Source organism: Pleurodeles waltl, unplaced genomic scaffold (genome assembly GCF_031143425.1).
Source record: "Pleurodeles waltl isolate 20211129_DDA unplaced genomic scaffold, aPleWal1.hap1.20221129 scaffold_67, whole genome shotgun sequence".
In the NCBI taxonomy this organism is placed as follows: domain Eukaryota; kingdom Metazoa; phylum Chordata; class Amphibia; order Caudata; family Salamandridae; genus Pleurodeles; species Pleurodeles waltl.
This window is the reverse complement of record NW_027150384.1, coordinates 169,408-186,411: the sequence shown is the minus strand read 5'-3', so window position 1 is coordinate 186,411 and position 17,004 is coordinate 169,408. Positions and strand designations below refer to the sequence as shown.

At 44.1% G+C, this 17,004-nt stretch overlaps 4 non-coding genes across 4 annotated transcripts; all 4 read right to left on the bottom strand.

Moving 5' to 3' along the window:
- Positions 1 to 1,625: 1,625 nt before the first annotated feature.
- On the bottom strand, positions 1,626 to 1,711 carry TRNAY-GUA (transfer RNA tyrosine (anticodon GUA)). Its single transcript is given in 2 exon segments — positions 1,626 to 1,661; positions 1,675 to 1,711. It is a non-coding gene; the product is annotated as a tRNA-Tyr (tRNA).
- Positions 1,712 to 8,320: 6,609 nt separating this feature from the next.
- On the bottom strand, positions 8,321 to 8,392 carry TRNAD-GUC (transfer RNA aspartic acid (anticodon GUC)). Its single transcript has one exon. It is a non-coding gene; the product is annotated as a tRNA-Asp (tRNA).
- A 363-nt stretch (positions 8,393 to 8,755) lies between these two features.
- On the bottom strand, positions 8,756 to 8,841 carry TRNAY-GUA (transfer RNA tyrosine (anticodon GUA)). The gene is given in 2 exon segments: positions 8,756 to 8,791; positions 8,805 to 8,841. It is a non-coding gene; the product is annotated as a tRNA-Tyr (tRNA).
- A 7,036-nt stretch (positions 8,842 to 15,877) lies between these two features.
- TRNAY-GUA (transfer RNA tyrosine (anticodon GUA)) lies at positions 15,878 to 15,963 on the bottom strand. The gene is given in 2 exon segments: positions 15,878 to 15,913; positions 15,927 to 15,963. It is a non-coding gene; the product is annotated as a tRNA-Tyr (tRNA).
- Positions 15,964 to 17,004: the final 1,041 nt, after the last annotated feature.

Below are 17,004 nucleotides of genomic sequence, written 5' to 3'. Positions count from 1 at the left end.
AGATATACAAAAAGCCAGAATAAAACACCAGACATGGAAGACACACTGCATTCATGGAGACCACGAAGAAAGAGATACTGCACATTAAATAGATTTACATTAAATAGATGGAGAATACTTGACGGAGACACAAACTATTAAAACAAGCATTTGCAATGCAACGGGTCTCGCGTTTGCTCATGTTACAGCTGATCGCGTTGTAAACTCCTAACCCGACTTTTCACCTATCGGGCAAAAGTGCATTTATGTACATAACCCGAAAAAGTGAAGTTAATTATGTAAAGTGCTCGACTTCTGCCAAGCGAGATCGCGCTCGTGAATGAGAGAAAAAGAAGTCCATGAGCCCGATGGAAAACAGCGAGCCTCGCATGTTTTCTGTACTTGGTCGCTGCGCTGGAGGAGGGCGAGCCACTGGAAAAGGCATGACCTATGCGTGCCTTCGACTAATGAAAGCAAGCGGATTTTATTAGGCAAGCCCACGTACCAATAAAAAACACTGACGTGACGTTGACAGGGCTCCGAGCCCTTTTCTAAACACTAAAGCGTCTCGCTGCGATACGCATGCGCGAGCGCATGCAACGCAGGCTCGACCCTAAAAACATGAATAACCAATACACTACCCGGAAGCCTACGTTTCTTCGTTACTACAACTTGCATTCACTCCAATTTCAGAAAAGTACGTTCGTTATTAAAAAAGATACAGTTTGGTTCTAATTGTTTGTATAGATGATATATAGTTTTAGTTGAAAATCAGAGGCGCAACTAGAAAAAGTAATAGTGATGAAGCTTATAATACATTTGAAATTAACCATGACGCGATTACGTGGAATTGATAATCAAGCAAAACAGCCAGTACCAATTGTTCACCACATAGTACTTTGTTTTTCTGTAAATATTAAACATTCGCTGTCGACTAAGTGGTCCATAACTTAAAATCAAAATGTACAAATGTGTTCCCAAAACTTGATTCCTTCATGTTGAAAGCTTTCTCTGTTGGATTTCCAAGCCTTCCAGCGCTCTGCTAGAGGCGCCTCGGTGTTGGTATTTATTACAATTCTATATGCTGCCACTGATCATATTATACAGTGCACTTCATATACATTAAATCGCAATACTTCTAAAATGTCGAGATTGTAAACGAAACAAATAACAAAATGTATTTCTAAAGTGTAAACATGGTTAAGTCATAAACATAGTCTCCCCGTCGGGACCCCGGTCTCCCGCGTGACAGGCGGGGATACTGACCACTATACTAACGAGGAACTGATGACTCCCTGGTACCTGACCTCCTACTGATTGTTCTACCTGTCCCCCTGCTGGGGGCGCTGCACCCACATAAATGTCAGTGTTGACCCCGCCTGTGCCAGGAAGGAGCCGGTCTCTGTGTATCACTGATTTACAGCTTCCTCTGCACAGACTCCTCCTTTTCTCTCTCTGACAGTCACTGGGATCAGCGGCTGCACCTCCGTCCATTTCTGCTCTGGCTAAATTCACTTCTTGGTGCCATCTGAGAAAAATGGGGGAGACAAAAACAATTGTCAAGCTCTAGCGTCCTTGCTTCAAAACATGGCGTATTTTAATTTCAGAATGTGAAAAGAAATATGAAGAGCAAATACGAAAAAAAATCCTTCGAGCCGGATTTGAACCAGCGACCTAAGGATATCAGCTTCACCACTACAGTCCTCTGCTCTACCAACTGAGCTATCGAAGGGACGGAAGCATCATGTGACTGCAGCCTTCAGGTTATGTACCTGCCAGCAGTGGGGCCCATGGTGATCATGTGTATGTGTGCTGGGCATTTAAAGACCGAGGTCACATATCAAGCTGTGTCTTCAGGATGCATGCTGTTTATTTTCAGATGCCTATCTCATTCTCCAACAGCACAAACCTACAATCAGCATCATTTCATCTACCACCTGAGTACTTTTTGGAAACTCATCGCACAATAACTACAAAGGGTGACTCGCCATTTTAATTGGCAAGGCGTGCTTTTCCTCTTCATTTGCGTACTCTGGAAAACACATGCCGCTTTAGCAATGCACATTTTCAGTGCTTTTCTAATATCTGAATATTTCAGCAGCAAGCATGGGGGAGGGCTTTCTGTTGAAGTCAGTCATACAGCCATTGTCTTTCCATCTTGATTACCTTTACTTAGAATTCAAAAAAATAAATGTGTCTTGTCGCAGACGCACAAAGTGATTTCTCAGCATTCTCAATGGTTTATTAAAAATAATGGGAACTAACTTTCTTGAGAAAAGTACAGCTCAGGAAATAAAATGGCAAAACCATCACAACAAGTATGTCGGCCAATGAACTCAGCTGGAATGCTGAAAGTTGTGTAGATTCTTAAACTTTGGAAAGCTTGGCGCTCAGTGTAAGAATGATAGGGAGTGTGCGGTGAGGATGCAGGCATGTTGCCCCCCCTGTGATTGGTGAAGGCGTGAACAATGACAATATTAACACTTACCAGTTTTACATAAAAAACCTTGCTCTAGTGCAAGGGTGCCCAACATAAGTCCAGTAGAGTCGGATCCATGCCGGATTTGCAGGATATCCACAAGATATATATATGATTGCCAGAAATGAACAACAGTTACATATTAAGCTCGTCCGAGGTCACCTTGAAAACCTGGCATGGACGGCCCCGCCTCCCACTGCAATGGAAACCATTCTCTAACACACAGGATGGGGGGAGGGATACTGCTTCCTACCTGGCCTCGTGCAGGAAGGAAGCCAGAGACAGTGTCTGTTAAACTCACTACAAACAGTGGCAACTTGGAACGATTTCACATTTAAGGCTGCACCCAACATTGTCTGCAGCTTGCCAGGCTGTGAGCAGGCCCAGGGTTTGCACAGACTTGAACAGATCCAGCTCTGCTTAAGAGGCTCAGCACTGGTTCTGTAAAGTGTCCATCCCTGGCCAGCCACAGTGCACGTGAGGAGCTGCTCATCCGGTTCTGTGCTCTTGTGCAACAAAAGGAAAGTAAAGTGACCTGATTTCTAAAGTGTTTGCTATTTCCATATGTCACCTTCATAGCACCGTAAATAACCAGTATTCATAGCAGCCACTTTATATACCTTGTGAGGGAAAAGCGTTGAGCCCACTCGGCTCGGATTTAAGAATGTGACCTGTAAGTCATGCTCAGGTACCAGCAGGGGGCACTTTACTAGTGAGCCATCTTGGAGGCTGCCCATGACTGACTCTGCCCTAGCCCACCCCACCTTTTTGAGACAAGCATCTGTTGTGAAAACTCCTCGTCCCCCCCTGGCTCCCAGCAAAGGCCTGACAGCCATCATCTCACCCCTGGAAGCACCTAGAAACTCTGCTGCTAGGCGCTCTCGAGCACAGTGTCAGTCCCACGGCTGCCTGCGTGTCTTTGACTTCTTCAGGCATCCCTCGCGCTTCCACATAAAGTGTAGCTCGTGACACGCATCACCAGAAGGGAGATTATGGTTGGGGCATAGAAGCTAGACCCCAGGCGCTACATTACATACCCTGCACTGATGCTACAGCAATTGGGCATCGTCATTTGAACGTATTTGCCCTGGTTAGTCAGCGCAAATGTCTTTTTATTTAGCACGTTGATGTGCCACAAATGTCATCACAAAACAGGATCAGTACAAGTGTAACATATGCATCCCAGAAATGCAGAAGCGTTGGTTCAACACTGCAATGTATGTAATCCCCCCCCCCCCCAGGACTGAAAAATGCACTTAAGGAGAAAACACTTTTTTTTTAGCTCAAATCACTCAGCTGTGTTTTTATAAAACATTACTGGTTTCTTGACAGCAGTGTGAATGATGACCCGAATTGCAGTTTGAACAGGGCGTGGCTATTGTTGGCAGCTCTTTCATGGCAGTACCACAATGGCTCCAGATGACAAACAAGCCTTGGTAAAGCTAATAGATCTTGCCTATGTGGGAGCTTTTGGTTTTGTGAATGTTTTTTTAGCCACATTGTACAGCAGCTCTGGCTTCAGTGCAGCATGGATGAATGTAAAAAAAAGCACTATGAAGTGATCAATGCTGGCTGTGTCATATACAGCTTTTTTCCTTTACTTTCAGCCATGTTGCAGCATGGCTAAATCACTGGCAAAACCAGTAGCTATCACATAGGCGATACCTATTGGCTTTGCCAATGCTTGTGTTCCTTGCCATTAATAACCTGACATCTGAAAAACATCAGGACTTTTACAAGGAGACGGCACACTACAGGATACTGTCATTTCACTACTAACTAACCTCTCGCTTGTCAATGGAAGGTTCCTTGGTGTAATGGTTAGCACGCTGGACTTTGAGTCCAGCGATCTGAGTTCGAATCTCGGTAGAACCTGCTGTAGTTTTAATAATTTAACATTCATTTCTTTAGTTTTGTATTATTTTAAAATTTTCAGTCCCGTACTAATTACAAGCGAGCTAATATCTTTTGCACAGTTTACATCATCTATGCGTTGCTTATCTTGTTTATTTGAAATATGTTACTATATGGATGATATCAATTAAAATTGTAGCACAGAAGTATCGCTCGTCATATATATTAATAATGCAGAACAAGTTAGGTGGTCATAGATATTAATAATAATGCAGAACAAGGTAGATGGAAGTGTTAAAAGTGTTTCCGCCCAGTTTCAAACCCGCGACCTTTCACGGGGGCAGCGAACGTGATAACCACTACACTACAGAAACTCGCGGGAGCTGATGTCGCCTGTACATTATACTGAGAATTATAAAGGGGTGGGGCATTGGGGGTGACGAGCAGTGAGGGGAGTGCACTGTGCACTCCCCTCAGTGCACATGTGTGTTTGGCCGGCCATCTGGGGCACACTGCTGCCGGGCTGGAGAGAGCAGGCACAGGCTCCCAGTCTGTCTGGGAGCGCCGTGGCTGGGCACTCCCAGCCAATCCTAACGCTTCTCTGAGCAGCGTCAGGATTGGCCGCAGGGCAGGCTGGGAGCCTGCTGCTGACGGAGGAGCAGCGGTGCGACGGAGCAGGTAAGTTTTTAGTTTTTTAACTTTTTAATATTGTTAATATTCTCCTTGCCTCCCCACACCCCGCTCTCCACCCCACCTCTGGTAACCACTGTGAGTCGCGACTGCCACTTAGTCAAGGAGAGTTATCTTTCCCTTAGAGTCCACTCTAGTCAAGGGGGCAAAAAGATTCTGAATCTCTGCCTAACTGAACAACACTTTAATCACCCCAGAGCCTTCCAGTAGCTGACATCACACCCAAAGAAACAATTACTAACAAGACACCATTGTGAATTATGTCCAATTCACTTTTATCCTCTTCTGAACACATCTGCTCCACCTTGGATTACATCCATGCCCAGGAATATAGTAAGGGAGCCGTTCTTGTAGCTCCTTGTTACCAAGTTTCGTCCTTGGCAACCCAACTCTCTCTTCCTTACCTATCACCTGCAGACGAAAGAAAAATAGCGCACAAACAAAGCAAGTTTCATGTTGAAATTAAACATAGGAATTGGCAGACCTTAACTCCAGCTTGAACAATGGAATGGAAGCACATTTTAGTTATGTTTTTACAAATGCAATTGTCTTAAACACAGTAAATGATGAGTGACTATAAAATATATCATTTGTTAAGATACCAAGGTATAAATGCATCTGGTTAACATTTCATAAAAGCAGTTTATATCTAACAAGTGTAATATCACTCACAAAGGCACCATAATGTTGTGGTCTTTTAATGCATCACATTTACATGGGTATAGTTTTTCACACAATATATGAAGGTAAATGCTGTCCTTCTCTTCTACCAAAGAAAGCATAAAGGCACAGCCATGTTATGCTCTGTCACACCCATTGCTGTGAAACATCTGGTGGAGCCCTGGGGGTGCATCTGTAACGTAATGGGTATTTGTAAGGCACGCAATCACCTGCAAGGGTTTTCTGGCGCTGAGCAGGCGTGTGTGTGTGTAGCCCTGTCTAAGGTAGGTTGGTTTATTAAAAACGCAGGTCTTCAACTTCTTGCAGAATTGAAGAAGAGAATAAAATGCTCTTGTGTGAAATGGGAGTCCATTCCATGCTTTAGGAGTGATGCAACAGAACACCCATCCTCCTGATCTGGTTCTCTGTATGTATGGGATGTGTGTGAGTAGGAGCCCTGAGTAGATGGAAGTCTCTTGGTGGTTGTGGAAAGAGAAGCAACTGGTCAAGTAGGTGGGGCCTACGTTGTGTTGTGCCTTGAATGTGTATGTAAGGTGTTTGAAATTAGTTCATTTCTGTTTCGGGAGACAGTGGAGCTCTCTGAGGTATGGTGAGATGTGAATTCAGAGCGGGAGGTTGAGGATGAGTCTGGGTGCCAACTTCCAGGTAGTTTTCTAGTGAGTTATCTGATGTTTCAAGCATAGAGAGCATCCCCGTGGCCCAACTTGATGCTAACTTGGTCATGAGTGGCAGTTTTCTAGTGTTGCTGGCTGTGGATTCTAATGATGAGTATTGTCTGCTTTCAAGCCCTGCAGGAGGGTTGCCACTTTTTCAGAGAAGAATTCTAAATATTTCTGTCTAGACTCAGGTTACGGAAGGTCCGGGAGATTGTATTTAAATAGTAGTTTGTGGAAAGTTGCACTCCACTCTTTCGGACCTTCATACAAGGAGTAAAACTTTCCTCTTAGTAGTGAACTTACAGCCTGTGATAGTATTCTCTCAGTTCTGAGACTCACACTGAGTAGGGCTTTGAGAAACTTGTTCCAATAAAGAAAATAAAGACGGACTGAAGGGGGCTCAGAAAGAAATGAGGGGTGAAGAAAGAAAGAAGCTGGAATGTGGAGGGAAATAGATTGATGTTGTTAAAGTAATGTTTTATTTTACCAAGTTTGAGAGGGTTTAAAGTTTGACTACTCAGCACTGAAGGTAATGGATATCAAACAAAAAGTCACTGTGGAAACCTGGGATCTTTAGAGCTTCAGTCTAACGTCCTAGCCAAGAGCCCATGGAGGGGCTCTGTTGTTTTGGAGAGCTCACAGGTATCTTTACAGGTGTCCAGGTCTCTCATCACCTCCCCCCTTAGTCTGAAAGAAGCCTCGCCGGGGGTCGCTGCTCTCTTTACAGCAGTGTGGACCAGACATCACCACACAGGCTTAAACCTACGCTTTCGCCGACTGACCAAGATATACAAAAAGCCAGAATAAAACACCAGACATGGAAGACACACTGCATTCATGGAGACCACGAAGAAAGAGATACTGCACATTAAATAGATTTACATTAAATAGATGGAGAATACTTGACGGAGACACAAACTATTAAAACAAGCATTTGCAATGCAATGGGTCTCGCGTTTGCTCATGTTACAGCTGATCGCGTTGTAAACTCCTAACCCGACTTTTCACCTATCGGGCAAAAGTGCATTTATGTACATAACCCGAAAAAGTGAAGTTAATTATGTAAAGTGCTCGACTTCTGCCAAGCGAGATCGCGCTCGTGAATGAGAGAAAAAGAAGTCCATGAGCCCGATGGAAAACAGCGAGCCTCGCATGTTTTCTGTACTTGGTCGCTGCGCTGGAGGAGGGCGAGCCACCGGAAAAGGCATGACCTATGCGTGCCTTCGACTAATGAAAGCAAGCGGATTTTATTAGGCAAGCCCACGTACCAATAAAAAACACTGACGTGACGTTGACAGGGCTCCGAGCCCTTTTCTAAACACTAAAGCGTCTCGCTGCGATACGCATGCGCGAGCGCATGCAACGCAGGCTCGACCCTAAAAACATGAATAACCAATACACTACCCGGAAGCCTACGTTTCTTCGTTACTACAACTTGCATTCACTCCAATTTCAGAAAAGTACGTTCGTTATTAAAAAAGATACAGTTTGGTTCTAATTGTTTGTATAGATGATATATAGTTTTAGTTGAAAATCAGAGGCGCAACTAGAAAAAGTAATAGTGATGAAGCTTATAATACATTTGAAATTAACCATGACGCGATTACGTGGAATTGATAATCAAGCAAAACAGCCAGTACCAATTGTTCACCACATAGTACTTTGTTTTTCTGTAAATATTAAACATTCGCTGTCGACTAAGTGGTCCATAACTTAAAATCAAAATGTACAAATGTGTTCCCAAAACTTGATTCCTTCATGTTGAAAGCTTTCTCTGTTGGATTTCCAAGCCTTCCAGCGCTCTGCTAGAGGCGCCTCGGTGTTGGTATTTATTACAATTCTATATGCTGCCACTGATCATATTATACAGTGCACTTCATATACATTAAATCGCAATACTTCTAAAATGTCGAGATTGTAAACGAAACAAATAACAAAATGTATTTCTAAAGTGTAAACATGGTTAAGTCATAAACATAGTCTCCCCGTCGGGGAATTGAACCCCGGTCTCCCGCGTGACAGGCGGGGATACTGACCACTATACTAACGAGGAACTGATGACTCCATGGTACCTGACCTCCTACTGATTGTTCTACCTGTCCCCCTGCTGGGGGCGCTGCACCCACAGAAATGTCAGTGTTGACCCCATCTGTGCAAGGAAAGAGCCGCTCTCTTTGTATCACTGATTTACAGCTTCCTCTGCACAGACTCCTCCTTTTCTCTCTCTGACGGTCACTGGGATCAGCGGCTGCACCTCCGTCCATTTCTGCTCTGGCTAAATTCACTTCTTGGTGCCATCTGAGAAAAATGGGGGAGACAAAAACAATTGTCAAGCTCTAGCGTCCTTGCTTCAAAACATGGCGTATTTTAATTTCAGAATGTGAAAAGAAATATGAAGAGCAAATACGAAAAAAAATCCTTCGAGCCGGATTTGAACCAGCGACCTAAGGATATCAGCTTCACCACTACAGTCCTCCGCTCTACCAACTGAGCTATCGAAGGGATGGAAGCATCATGTGACTGCAGCCTTCGGGATATGTACCTGCCAGCAGTGGGGCCCATGGTGATCATGTGTATGTGTGCTGGGCATTTAAAGACCGAGGTCACATATCAAGCTGTGTCTTCAGGATGCATGCTGGTTATTTTCAGATGCCTATCTCATTCTCCAACAGCACAAACCTACAATCAGCATCATTTCATCTACCACCTGAGTACTTTTTGGAAACTCATCGCACAATAACTACAAAGGGTGACTCGCCATTTTAATTGGCAAGGCGTGCTTTTCCTCTTCATTTGCGTACTCTGGAAAACACATGCCGCTTTAGCAATGCACATTTTCAGTGCTTTTCTAATATCTGAATATTTCAGCAGCAAGCATGGGGGAGGGCTTTCTGTTGAAGTCAGTCATACAGCCATTGTCTTTCCATCTTGATTACCTTTACTTAGAATTCAAAAAAATAAATGTGTCTTGTCGCAGACGCACAAAGTGATTTCTCAGCATTCTCAATGGTTTATTAAAAATAATGGGAACTAACTTTCTTGAGAAAAGTACAGCTCAGGAAATAAAATGGCAAAACCATCACAACAAGTATGTCGGCCAATGAACTCAGCTGGAATGCTGAAAGTTGTGTAGATTCTTAAACTTTGGAAAGCTTGGCGCTCAGTGTAAGAATGATAGGGAGTGTGCGGTGAGGATGCAGGCATGTTGCCCCCCCCTGTGATTGGTGAAGGCGTGAACAATGACAATATTAACACTTACCAGTTTTACATAAAAAACCTTGCTCTAGTGTAAGGGTGCCCAACATAAGTCCAGTAGAGTCGGATCCATGCCGGATTTGCAGGATATCCACAAGATATATATATGATTGCCAGAAATGAACAACAGTTACATATTAAGCTCGTCCGAGGTCACCTTGAAAACCTGGCATGGACGGCCCCGCCTCCCACTGCAATGGAAACCATTCTCTAACACACAGGATGGGGGGAGTGATACTGCTTCCTACCTGGCCTCGTGCAGGAAGGAAGCCAGAGACAGTGTCTGTTAAACTCACTACAAACAGTGGCAACTTGGAACGATTTCACATTTAAGGCTGCACCCAACATTGTCTGCAGCTTGCCAGGCTGTGAGCAGGCCCAGGGTTTGCACAGACTTGAACAGATCCAGCTCTGCTTAAGAGGCTCAGCACTGGTTCTGTAAAGTGTCCATCCCTGGCCAGCCACAGTGCACGTGAGGAGCTGCTCATCCGGTTCTGTGCTCTTGTGCAACAAAAGGAAAGTAAAGTGACCTGATTTCTAAAGTGTTTGCTATTTCCATATGTCACCTTCATAGCACCGTAAATAACCAGTATTCATAGCAGCCACTTTATATACCTTGTGAGGGAAAAGCGTTGAGCCCACTCGGCTCGGATTTAAGAATGTGACCTGTAAGTCATGCTCAGGTACCAGCAGGGGGCACTTTACTAGTGAGCCATCTTGGAGGCTGCCCATGACTGACTCTGCCCTAGCCCACCCCACCTTTTTGAGACAAGCATCTGTTGTGAAAACTCCTCGTCCCCCCCTGGCTCCCAGCAAAGGCCTGACAGCCATCATCTCACCCCTGGAAGCACCTAGAAACTCTGCTGCTAGGCGCTCTCGAGCACAGTGTCAGTCCCACGGCTGCCTGCGTGTCTTTGACTTCTTCAGGCATCCCTCGCGCTTCCACATAAAGTGTAGCTCGTGACACGCATCACCAGAAGGGAGATTATGGTTGGGGCATAGAAGCTAGACCCCAGGCGCTACATTACATACCCTGCACTGATGCTACAGCAATTGGGCATCGTCATTTGAACGTATTTGCCCTGGTTAGTCAGCGCAAATGTCTTTTTATTTAGCACGTTGATATGCCACAAATGTCATCACAAAACAGGATCAGTACAAGTGTAACATATGCATCCCAGAAATGCAGAAGCGTTGGTTCAACACTGCAATGTATGTAATCCCCCCCCCCCGGACTGAAAAATGCACTTAAGGAGCAAACACTTTTTTTTTAGCTCAAATCACTCAGCTGTGTTTTTATCAAACATTACTGGTTTCTTGACAGCAGTGTGAATGATGACCCGAATTGCAGTATGAACAGGGCCTGGCTATTGTTGGCAGCTCTTTCATGGCAGTACCACAATGGCTCCAGATGACAAACAAGCCTTGGTAAAGCTAATAGATCTTGCCTATGTGGGATCTATTGGTTTTGTGAATGTTTTTTTAGCCACATTGTACAGCAGCTCTGGCTTCAGTGCAGCATGGATGAATGTAAAAAAAAGCACTATGAAGTGATCAATGCTGGCTGTGTCATATACAGCTTTTTTCCTTTACTTTCAGCCATGTTGCAGCATGGCTAAATCACTGGCAAAACCAGTAGCTATCACATAGGCGATACCTATTGGCTTTGCCAATGCTTGTGTTCCTTGCCATTAATAACCTGACATCTGAAAAACATCAGGACTTTTACAAGGAGACGTGCACACTACAGGATACTGTCATTTCACTACTAACGCACCTCATGCTTGTCAATGGAAGGTTCCATGGTGTAATGGTTAGCACGCTGGACTTTGAGTCCAGCGATCTGAGTTTGAATCTCGGTAGAACCTGCTGTAGTTTTAATAATTTAACATTCATTTCTTTAGTTTTGTATTATTTTAAAATTTTCAGTCCCGTACTAATTACAAGCGAGCTAATATCTTTTGCACAGTTTACATCATCTATGCGTTGCTTATCTTGTTTATTTGAAATATGTTACTATATGGATGATATCAATTAAAATTGTAGCACAGAAGTATCGCTCGTCATATATATTAATAATGCAGAACAAGTTAGGTGGTCATAGATATTAATAATAATGCAGAACAAGGTAGATGGAAGTGTTAAAAGTGTTTCCGCCCAGTTTCAAACCCGCGACCTTTCACGGGGGCAGCGAACGTGATAACCACTACACTACAGAAACTCGCGGGAGCTGATGTCGCATGTACATTATACTGAGAATTATAAAGGGGTGGGGCATTGGGGGTGACGAGCAGTGAGGGGAGTGCACTGTGCACTCCCCTCAGTGCACATGTGTGTTTGGCCGGCCATCTGGGGCACACTGCTGCCGGGCTGGAGAGAGCAGGCACAGGCTCCCAGTCTGTCTGGGAGCGCCGTGGCTGGGCACTCCCAGCCAATCCTAACGCTTCTCTGAGCAGCGTCAGGATTGGCCGCAGGGCAGGCTGGGAGCCTGCTGCTGACGGAGGAGCAGCGGTGCGACGGAGCAGGTAAGTTTTTAGTTTTTTAACTTTTTAATATTGTTAATATTCTCCTTGCCTCCCCACACCCCGCTCTCCACCCCACCTCTGGTAACCCCTGTGAGTCGCGACTGCCACTTAGTCAAGGAGAGTTATCTTTCCCTTAGAGTCCACTCTAGTCAAGGGGGCAAAAAGATTCTGAATCTCTGCCTAACTGAACAACACTTTAATCACCCCAGAGCCTTCCAGTAGCTGACATCACACCCAAAGAAACAATTACTAACAAGACACCATTGTGAATTATGTCCAATTCACTTTTATCCTCTTCTGAACACATCTGCTCCACCTTGGATTACATCCATGCCCAGGAATATAGTAAGGGAGCCGTTCTTGTAGCTCCTTGTTACCAAGTTTCGTCCTTGGCAACCCAACTCTCTCTTCCTTACCTATCACCTGCAGACGAAAGAAAAATAGCGCACAAACAAAGCAAGTTTCATGTTGAAATTAAACATAGGAATTGGCAGACCTTAACTCCAGCTTGAACAATGGAATGGAAGCACATTTTAGTTATGTTTTTACAAATGCAATTGTCTTAAACACAGTAAATGATGAGTGACTATAAAATATATCATTTGTTAAGATACCAAGGTATAAATGCATCTGGTTAACATTTCATAAAAGCAGTTTATATCTAACAAGTGTAATATCACTCACAAAGGCACCATAATGTTGTGGTCTTTTAATGCATCACATTTACATGGGTATAGTTTTTCACACAATATATGAAGGTAAATGCTGTCCTTCTCTTCTACCAAAGAAAGCATAAAGGCACAGCCATGTTATGCTCTGTCACACCCATTGCTGTGAAACATCTGGTGGAGCCCTGGGGGTGCATCTGTAACGTAATGGGTATTTGTAAGGCAAGCAATCACCTGCAAGGGTTTCCTGGCGCTGAGCAGGCGTGTGTGTGTGTAGCCCTGTCTAAGGTAGGTTGGTTTATTAAAAACGCAGGTCTTCAACTTCTTGCAGAATTGAAGAAGAGAATAAAATGCTCTTGTGTGAAATGGGAGTCCATTCCATGCTTTAGGAGTGATGCAACAGAACACCCATCCTCCTGATCTGGTTCTCTGTATGTATGGGATGTGTGTGAGTAGGAGCCCTGAGTAGATGGAAGTCTCTTGGTGGTTGTGGAAAGAGAAGCAACTGGTCAAGTAGGTGGGGCCTACGTTGTGTTGTGCCTTGAATGTGTATGTAAGGTGTTTGAAATTAGTTCATTTCTGTTTCGGGAGACAGTGGAGCTCTCTGAGGTATGGTGAGATGTGAATTCAGAGCGGGAGGTTGAGGATGAGTCTGGGTGCCAACTTCCAGGTAGTTTTCTAGTGAGTTATCTGATGTTTCAAGCATAGAGAGCATCCCCGTGGCCCAACTTGCTGCTAACTTGGTCATGAGTGGCAGTTTTCTAGTGTTGCTGGCTGTGGATTCTAATGATGAGTATTGTCTGCTTTCAAGCCCTGCAGGAGGGTTGCCACTTTTTCAGAGAAGAATTCTAAATATTTCTGTCTAGACTCAGGTTACGGAAGGTCCGGGAGATTGTATTTAAATAGTAGTTTGTGGAAAGTTGCACTCCACTCTTTCGGACCTTCATACAAGGAGTAAAACTTTCCTCTTAGCAGTGAACTTACAGCCTGTGATAGTATTCTCTCAGTTCTGAGACTCACACTGAGTAGGGCTTTGAGAAACTTGTTCCAATAAAGAAAATAAAGACGGACTGAAGGGGGCTCAGAAAGAAATGAGGGGTGAAGAAAGAAAGAAGCTGGAATGTGGATGGAAATAGATTGATGTTGTTAAAGTAATGTTTTATTTTACCAAGTTTGAGAGGGTTTAAAGTTTGACTACTCAGCACTGAAGGTAATGGATATCAAACAAAAAGTCACTGTGGAAACCTGGGATCTTTAGAGCTTCAGTCTAACGTCCTAGCCAAGAGCCCATGGAGGGGCTCTGTTGTTTTGGAGAGCTCACAGGTATCTTTACAGGTGTCCAGGTCTCTCATCACCTCCCCCCTTAGTCTGAAAGAAGCCTCGCCGGGGGTCGCTGCTCTCTTTACAGCAGTGTGGACCAGACATCACCACACAGGCTTAAACCTACGCTTTCGCCGACTGACCAAGATATACAAAAAGCCAGAATAAAACACCAGACATGGAAGACACACTGCATTCATGGAGACCACGAAGAAAGAGATACTGCACATTAAATAGATTTACATTAAATAGATGGAGAATACTTGACGGAGACACAAACTATTAAAACAAGCATTTGCAATGCAACGGGTCTCGCGTTTGCTCATGTTACAGCTGATCGCGTTGTAAACTCCTAACCCGACTTTTCACCTATCGGGCAAAAGTGCATTTATGTACATAACCCGAAAAAGTGAAGTTAATTATGTAAAGTGCTCGACTTCTGCCAAGCGAGATCGCGCTCGTGAATGAGAGAAAAAGAAGTCCATGAGCCCGATGGAAAACAGCGAGCCTCGCATGTTTTCTGTACTTGGTCGCTGCGCTGGAGGAGGGCGAGCCACTGGAAAAGGCATGACCTATGCGTGCCTTCGACTAATGAAAGCAAGCGGATTTTATTAGGCAAGCCCACGTACCAATAAAAAACACTGACGTGACGTTGACAGGGCTCCGAGCCCTTTTCTAAACACTAAAGCGTCTCGCTGCGATACGCATGCGCGAGCGCATGCAACGCAGGCTCGACCCTAAAAACATGAATAACCAATACACTACCCGGAAGCCTACGTTTCTTCGTTACTACAACTTGCATTCACTCCAATTTCAGAAAAGTACGTTCGTTATTAAAAAAGATACAGTTTGGTTCTAATTGTTTGTATAGATGATATATAGTTTTAGTTGAAAATCAGAGGCGCAACTAGAAAAAGTAATAGTGATGAAGCTTATAATACATTTGAAATTAACCATGACGCGATTACGTGGAATTGATAATCAAGCAAAACAGCCAGTACCAATTGTTCACCACATAGTACTTTGTTTTTCTGTAAATATTAAACATTCGCTGTCGACTAAGTGGTCCATAACTTAAAATCAAAATGTACAAATGTGTTCCCAAAACTTGATTCCTTCATGTTGAAAGCTTTCTCTGTTGGATTTCCAAGCCTTCCAGCGCTCTGCTAGAGGCGCCTCGGTGTTGGTATTTATTACAATTCTATATGCTGCCACTGATCATATTATACAGTGCACTTCATATACATTAAATCGCAATACTTCTAAAATGTCGAGATTGTAAACGAAACAAATAACAAAATGTATTTCTAAAGTGTAAACATGGTTAAGTCATAAACATAGTCTCCCCGTCGGGACCCCGGTCTCCCGCGTGACAGGCGGGGATACTGACCACTATACTAACGAGGAACTGATGACTCCCTGGTACCTGACCTCCTACTGATTGTTCTACCTGTCCCCCTGCTGGGGGCGCTGCACCCACATAAATGTCAGTGTTGACCCCGCCTGTGCCAGGAAGGAGCCGGTATCTTTGTATCACTGATTTACAGCTTCCTCTGCACAGACTCCTCCTTTTCTCTCTCTGACAGTCACTGGGATCAGCGGCTGCACCTCCGTCCATTTCTGCTCTGGCTAAATTCACTTCTTGGTGCCATCTGAGAAAAATGGGGGAGACAAAAACAATTGTCAAGCTCTAGCGTCGTTGCTTCAAAACATGGCGTATTTTAATTTCAGAATGTGAAAAGAAATATGAAGAGCAAATACGAAAAAAAATCCTTCGAGCCGGATTTGAACCAGCGACCTAAGGATATCAGCTTCACCACTACAGTCCTCCGCTCTACCAACTGAGCTATCGAAGGGACGGAAGCATCATGTGACTGCAGCCTTCAGGTTATGTACCTGCCAGCAGTGGGGCCCATGGTGATCATGTGTATGTGTGCTCGGCATTTAAAGACCGAGGTCACATATCAAGCTGTGTCTTCAGGATGCATGCTGTTTATTTTCAGATGCCTATCTCATTCTCCAACAGCACAAACCTACAATCAGCATCATTTCATCTACCACCTGAGTACTTTTTGGAAACTCATCGCACAATAACTACAAAGGGTGACTCGCCATTTTAATTGGCAAGGCGTGCTTTTCCTCTTCATTTGCGTACTCTGGAAAACACATGCCGCTTTAGCAATGCACATTTTCAGTGCTTTTCTAATATCTGAATATTTCAGCAGCAAGCATGGGGGAGGGCTTTCTGTTGAAGTCAGTCATACAGCCATTGTCTTTCCATCTTGATTACCTTTACTTAGAATTCAAAAAAATAAATGTGTCTTGTCGCAGACGCACAAAGTGATTTCTCAGCATTCTCAATGGTTTATTAAAAATAATGGGAACTAACTTTCTTGAGAAAAGTACAGCTCAGGAAATAAAATGGCAAAACCATCACAACAAGTATGTCGGCCAATGAACTCAGCTGGAATGCTGAAAGTTGTGTAGATTCTTAAACTTTGGAAAGCTTGGCGCTCAGTGTAAGAATGATAGGGAGTGTGCGGTGAAGATGCAGGCATGTTGCCCCCCCTGTGATTGGTGAAGGCGTGAACAATGACAATATTAACACTTACCAGTTTTACATAAAAAACCTTGCTCTAGTGCAAGGGTGCCCAACATAAGTCCAGTAGAGTCGGATCCATGCCGGATTTGCAGGATATCCACAAGATATATATATGATTGCCAGAAATGAACAACAGTTACATATTAAGCTCGTCCGAGGTCACCTTGAAAACCTGGCATGGACGGCCCCGCCTCCCACTGCAATGGAAACCATTCTCTAACACACAGGATGGGGGGAGGGATACTGCTTCCTACCTGGCCTCGTGCAGGAAGGAAGCCAGAGACAGTGTCTGTTA